The sequence below is a fragment of the Serinus canaria genome, chromosome 9 (genome assembly GCF_022539315.1).
Source record: "Serinus canaria isolate serCan28SL12 chromosome 9, serCan2020, whole genome shotgun sequence".
Taxonomy (NCBI): domain Eukaryota; kingdom Metazoa; phylum Chordata; class Aves; order Passeriformes; family Fringillidae; genus Serinus; species Serinus canaria.
Window position 1 is genome coordinate 8728583 of NC_066323.1, and position 7699 is coordinate 8736281.

Sequence of the window (7699 nt, forward strand, 5' to 3'; positions counted from 1 at the left end):
TGATCTTTTGCTATCATTCAAATCTTTTCAATGCTGCCTATGAGACAGGGTGCTTTTTCAAACATGAGGAGACAGAAACTTTTAAGACACTACTACTTTCTACTGCTCTTCATGTTTACTTGGTTTGGAAAATCAGAGATTCTGCAAACTTTTGTTTGCTGAAGTCATCTGGAGTTGATGACTGTATATGTTGTAATGTTGGCTGTACTCTAAACTCACCCTCTCTTGCCTGAAGATAAAAGGCAAAGCCAGCTCTGCAATATGACAAAGACAACCTGGTCTGGGTCCTCCACGTCCTCTTTTTGGCAGGAACAGAAACCACAGCGACCACTTTGCGCTGGGCACTGCTCCATATTTTGACTTATTCTAAAAAAGATGGGAGACTAATGAGGTCACATGGAAAACTGCTTGGATTGTGCTTTCTCAGAGAACACACCAAGGTCAGCACAAAGGTAAACACTTGTAAAACTGCATGCAGTTGGAAATTCATACTCTCTGTGAGCTGACAAACACACCTGATTTATTGAGCATCACGGGCTCACCCAAGCCCCTGAGCTTCATCTGGCTGGCTTGCATCTTGGCAAGAAGTACCCACTCTTTCTTCCTTTCCATGAGAGTCAGGGTGAATGCAGAGGGAGCTGGGCATGCAACAAGCCTGTGTAAGATTACTGGAGAGTACAGTGTCCCTGCAGCTGTGCTGTGAGCACAACCAGTTCCCCAGGCCTCTCCCAGGGTGGTCCTGATGAGACAACAGCATTGACAAATTGCACATTCACTGAGAGAGGGGAAACTCCCATCCTTAACATAAAGCAGCAACATGGGATCAAAGGAATACCTTCCTTACAGACCACCACTGTCCTTCTCCAGTACAGCCTGTTCCAAGCAGTGGCAGACCCCCTGAATGTCCTTCCAATTCCTGATGCTGAAGATTCTCAGAGAAATGTTTTATCCGGCAGAGAAAACAGAAGTGGCAACTCCCGGGCTTTTGAGAAGTATTTTGCAATGCTTCATTGTCTTTCATAATGTTTCTGAGGAATAACAAATTCAATAGATTTGTTTTCAGTCTTTCATAATGTTCTCCCATTATTATGTCTCTCCAGTCCTGAGCCATCCATACACTTTATACCTGCAAAATCTTATTAGGGCATTAGCTGAGGATGTTTTAGTGCATTAGAAGGAAACAATCACCAGAGAATGTAATATAATTTCTGTGCAGGGTAGTTCTCTGTTCACTGTCACTGGAGTGGTTAACTGGGAATGTATTTGTGACAGCAGCAGCCCAGGGCTCTGTGCTGCAGCTAAAATGATCAGTGAGTCTGCCAAAAGGGGTGGTCCTGCCCACTTTTGTCCTTGGCCGTGTTCTCACTGCTCAGTGAGGGAGCAGCCAGCAGGTGAGTGTGTTCAGACTGCTGAGCCAGCAGAAGACTATTACTGCAACTAAAACTGAAAGGCTTTCCACCAGATCAGCGAAATGAATCCAGGCACTTTATAGCTCTGTGTTGCTGAATCCAGCCCTAGTGAAAGGGAAAATGAGGGGATGGGACTCCTTGTTTTCATGGCATCTTGCTTACAGGTAGATTACAGGCTGACTCTTACTTGAAACTACATGAAACACCTTGTCAAGGATCACAGAGGAGATCTGCAGCACAGCAGGGAACTGAATCAGCTCTTTAAAGTCCAAGCCAATGTCCAGAGCAGGGCACCAGCCTTGTCCTCACTGTGAGAGCTGAAAAGGGACACACCTCAGGTCACTTGATCCATTCTCCTGTAGAGTACTGAACAGTCACCTGGCCAAAAATAATGCCTGAGGAACCCTGTTATTATGGCACAAGTTACAAAGAGGAAGGAAAGGAAACAAGAAGAATCAGCAAAAGTCCTCTATGACAAACAGAAATCAAAGTTTATTTGCTTAAGGAGGTAATTCTGTAGCCCTTATTTTGGCAATACTGCTGGTTGTATCTTGGCACAACAAGGCCATGGAATGCTCTTTGGCAGTGGCCTGACCTGGCCAGTGCAGAACCAGTTAAGCAGGTGAGACTGCAGCTCACTAGAGGTGTTACTGCTCCAGGCCAGTCTGTTGCTGTTGAGAAGAGGAATGAAGGGAAAAGGATGAAGAAAAGTGATGTTACTTGTGATGTTACCTGTGGTGTTATGATAGTGAAGGTCATGTTGAGACAAAATTTCCTCTTCCCCAGAGTTCTGCTGCTTTGGGAGTGTGTTGAAAGTGTCATTAATCCCCAGAGCCACCGTGCACTGCAAAACAACCAAGTGGATGGATTAAAGTCTTAATCCATTTAACTGCATAAATGAGCACTTGCACAGACCTGCAGCCAGGTGACATTGTCTGTACTCTTTGGTAGGGTAGGGTATCAACACACTGGTTTTCTGGCTTGTTGTTGTTGTTGTTGTTTGAGAGTGTAGAGTCACATTAATATTATTACTGACAATCCTTAATATGGTCTACATACTGCATCTGCCAAGATGAGCCAGGAAAGATTCCTGCTCAGGATCAGACTATGCCCCATCTCTGTCTGTCCTGGGAAATATACCTATATTGATAAAAAGTTGAGTCCCTAAGCCTAGGACATGTATGAGACAAAATGCATTTTTAAGGCTTCCTGTTTTCCTGTGTATATCAAAAAAAAAAAAAAAAAAAAAAAACCACACACAAAAAAAAAACAGGCTCTGCTATTTCTTTGGGTACCAGTTCAGGGGTTCAGGAACTTGTTTCTTCTTCCCTTTTCACCTTACTTGGGCTATTAAGTTAAAAGAGTGGACTCCATCTGCTGTGAAAACTATCATTCAAATTACTGTCCCTTATGGAAAACAGCCATTGCTCCTAGCAAGTGACATCAACCAGGTTGCATGCATTTTCAGTATGGTCAGCATATTCCAGAATCCCTGGGTACATCTTTGTTTCCAAAAATTGCAAAGAAGGAGGCCTGCATATGCATCTAGAGAGATGCAGTCCTGTTTTTAAATGTTCTGAGCTGAGCAACATATTACCAGTGGATTCTTAAGAGCAAGCTGGAGAACTCAACACATGTCAAAACTGTGTTCAAACTCTTAACTGTGTTCAAACAGCTTAACAAATGCCATGTTTTCACCAGTTCCCTGAATATTGCTGGAGCAAAGAGGTGCCTTTTCATCTTTGAAGTGTCCAGCATATATTATCAAAGTGCTGCAACTGCTCAGAAAAAGGTCATGTTTTATGTATATATATAGTGACATAAATATGTATATAGTTGCATATGGTACGGGGACAATCTTAATTCATTCCTCTGTTTTATACTTTAAAATTCCTAAAACATATGTTCAGAAATCCTTACCTCCTATCCCATACAGTCACAGGCAAGCTGATGTTGCTCCTATCTGAAATCACAAATCTTTGTGCAAAGTTAACGCTATCTTGTCTTCCCTCCCTCTGTGCAATTAAGTCTTTCTCAACTATCCAGGTCAAAGAGTTCAAAATTGGTCTCTAATTTCTAGTTGCCAGAGATTTGATTTGCAGAACTACTGAAAACCCAAACTCCAGTGGCAATCAGAAGGATCTGTAAGAGTTAAATACTTCCCAGGCTGTTCAGGGTACTCAACACTCCTCCAAAAAGAAACTCCAGATCAATGACTGATTGAAAAGTTTACCCCACCGGCTTCAGCAGATCCTCTAGCACAGCAGTGAGTGAACATTACCATCTAATGGCTGCACTTGCTAATTACAGCTATAATTCCTGCTTTAATGGTGGAGGCTGGTCCTTGTGTAAGAACTGATGCACTGAAAAGGCTGTAGGATTGGAAAACAAATAAACACGGAAAGATAATAAAAGCAGAATTTATGATTTTGCAGTATCCATCAATCACCTCCGGTGGGAAAGGTGAATAGAGGAATCCTGCTAAAATGTTTCTGGCTAACGTGTCACAGTTGCTGCACTGATGGCCACACGTGCTGCAGACACATGAAAAATGACCACCATAAATAATAATCCAATGCATTAGTAACTGTGAAAGCCTTTTAAGATTCTAATAGTGAAACATGATTCCGGCCTCTTTTTTTCCCTGACAGCAGGATGAAATTTCTCCCTTTCCTGGCCAATGCCAAGGGTTGCACCAGTACCAAGCTTCTCCCCAGTCCTTCTCCATTTTGTTGCAGATGTCATCTGTGCCAGTGGGCACATCTAGAAGCAGCAGAGATGATTCAGGCTGAGGATTGAGAAAGCTATGACTAGGGACAAAAATCCTGGAAGCCTGGGTCCAGGATGAAGCTTGCTGCTTCACAGAGCTCTTTGTCAGAGGAAGGAGGGGAAATACAGATCTGTATGTGCTCATGACACAAACTCATCCTTATTTCCAGCCCTGCTTTTTCTGCTGGAAGTTGCAGTTTCTGCAGTAGGTTCAACAAGAGGTTTATCCAGCTGATACTCTCACACTGGATGCTAAAACATCACACCTGACTCACCGCTCTCCTGCTAACCCTTTATGGCAGAAAGTGACAGATGAGAGGTTCCCAAATTGGACTGATTCTGCATTTTCCTGTAGAATGAAGTCTTGCCCCCACTCATTCTAAAGGTGCTGAAAGAACAATCAGAACAATCCCCCAGTTTGTTTCTTGATTCCTGCAGTCTCAGCTATTTGTGTAATCCCATGCAAATCAAGAGCTCAGTGTAACAAAGGGTCAGAGCCTACAAAAGAAGTTAATTATGCAGTTTGCTTTGTTTGTAGGCATGGATCTCTCTGTTCCACTCCCTTCTGCCATCAAATGGATGTGCTTTTTAGATATTGCTTCACTACAGAGCTGTTGTGTGTCAGAGGCTGCTCAGAGGATCCGAGGACACGGCAGAATTCTATGGCATCTCCTGGCCTCAGGTGAGCAAGGGTTTCCCTGTGATTGTATCAACACCTGGAAGGATTCCTCAGTGAGCTGTGGCATGAAGTGATCTTTGACAAGACACAGAGAGGAAGAAGAGCTCTAAAATGAACACTGAGCTCTGCTGCAGCCAGCACTCACTGCTGTGCCCTTCCTTCTCAATAATGATCCCTCTGCAACCATTCCTGGTTTACTATGCCTACAGACCCTTGAATCTCCTGCAACAGCTCTCTTCAGAGAGACTTAGCCTGACTTTACATATGTAATATGCAGCATCAAATTTGCCATGGGGCCAGAATCAGGTTTTTCCTCTTAGTTTGTGCCTTGGAGGGTTTCATAATAACCCTGATTTCCTGTGTTGGACTGGGCTGCAAGAACCATCCAGAATAAACAGGACAAGCTGACATGAATGTGGCTTTGAGAACTACAGACAAGTGTTGGCTTAAAATTTAGAAAGGAACAGGTTATTTGGGAAAGACTTCACTTAGAAAACTTAAGAAAAATGTATTTATGGGAATTTAAATCTGCCAGATCTGAAAGCTACCAGTGGAAAGCAGGCAACCCAAAAATGTATGGTAATGGTCATCCTTAATACAGTTCCCTACAAGATAATTTTTTTAATAATTAAGTGGTCATGCATTCCTATAGTCAGTCAAGTAACAGTTGCGGATCATTGCAATGGTTAGGCACAGTTCAGCTGTGAACATTCAGCCTGCCAAGATGTTCATGGCATTCCCCTGCTTGTATTTCCAGGTGCAACTCCAGGACACTTTCCCATCATTGCTGAGACCCTCAGGCTCTTTGTTGATGAGAAGGCTGCTGGCAGAGACACACCTGCAGGATCTATGACCTCTTACTAGGGCAGAGATCAGGCACCACCAGAAGAGTTGGGTCTGGGTGCCTGCAAAGCCACAGGACTTCATTGCTGCATGCCTGAATGAGACGTTAAAGGTAACTAGTAATTGTCTCTTAGGCAGCTGCTACAAATTTCAAATGCTTCTAGTTAAAGTATTTCCAGCAGCACTCCTCCTTCCTCTCCTCCTTTTCTTCCTGAGAGACTGCTGAGCTATTTCTTTCTTTGATTTCAACCTAAAACATAAAGAGATTGATGTTGTTTCACTCTAGACTGAAAGAAAACTTACTGTGTGCTGTCTTCCTGTTCTGCAAGATCATATATTTTAACAGAACAACAAGGCTGCTGTCTTACCAGCTCCACCAACTCGGTATGGAGCCAGGGATGAAAAACAGATCTGTTGCTGAGAATTTGCTACACTGTTAAAACAGTCTTAAATCGCACTGTGTGTCTCCTATCTGCAGGCAGAGGATGGCACGCTCTCTCCATTCAGAGCACAGTTCAGAGCAGGCTCAGACACCACCTTCCCTTCATGCTGAGCACTCTGTGATGGTGTCTGGAGGTGCAAGGTGGGAAATGTGTGTAGCTGTACACACACACAATTCCCACCTACATATGTTATGTCCTTGCTCATGGCTCATGTTGATTCAGCTGCCCTGATCCTCCACTGTAAGGTGGCTTGGGGATTTCGATTTTCTGCATAGAGTCTGCACATCAACAATTCTTGAATGCTCATTATTAGTTGTTTTTTTTTTTTTTTTGGTTTGTGTTTTTTTTTTTTTTAATTCAGAATGACTCCAAGAGGTGTCAGGTCCTGTCATTTGTCCATCCTGTGGAATTGAATATAAGGACTGAACAACCCTGCCATATGCAAAAGCAGTTTTACAAGAGATGGTGTGTGACACAGCACGAGTGAACCCAGGGTTTGTGGGGACCCAGGATGCCACACTGCAAGGCTTCCCTGTCACTAAGCTTTGGGTACAACCCTTAGAAAAGCAAAGTCAGACATCACATCTTGTGTTTACATTTTGTCCCAGGCTGCAAAATTACCCAAAGGTGAGTTTGAATAGCTCATGAGGAACTCTTCACTGGAAATAGGATGCTGGATGTTATCCACATGCTATAATATGAACAAATCTGTACTCAGTTTCCCTCTCTTGTTGTAGAAATGTTACTTTTATCATTTTTCCATACAGGATTTCAAGAGTTAGGTCAGTGTATGAAGGTACCAGTATAACAACCTTTGTCTTTTAAAGTGGTACAAGCCAAATATAAAACCCACAGAAATTTCAGAAAGACACTGCCTGTATATGCAATATATTCTATTAGCAGAATACTTTAAATCTGTATCCAACCTGATGTAAGTGGTCTTCCTGCTAGATAAGACCTATGTGGCTTTGGAGGAAGATGTCTTTGAGAAAATCAAGGTCCAAGTCAGGGGTTTTGATCAGTGTGAAGCCTTCACTTCAGTGGGGTTTAGTGGTGTTCTTTTTTAAGTTTGATAACTGTAATTACTGCATCCTCTGGTGCTCTAAAATCAATCTTTAGGAGTGCCTAATAGTTTCTAAATAAGCTATTAAGTAGGAGATAACAGAGTGTGACCCTGTTTCTCACCTCATAATAATTACTTGGCACTTGCATTGGGCAATTTCAAGAGAGTGATTGATATCTTGGCAATTTAAGTCATTAGTTTTTGACTCTGAAAAGGATCTTTGTATGAGCAGGTCTCCATAGTAATTTGTGTAACACAATTTTCTGAAATATTTTGGAAAACTGCTGGTCTTCAGAGCACACAGATCCCATTTAGGGACCCCTTTTGTTACCAACCAGGAAATTCTTTATGAGTTTTTGAACTATTTCTGCTACTAGTTATTTCTAAATAATCTTCCGTGTCTTCTAAGGTCATGAACACAGGTTTGAGCCCGTAAGGCAACAGGATGAGAGGGCCAGTGGTAAGGATATTTAGCCTAGGACTTGGGGGGCCC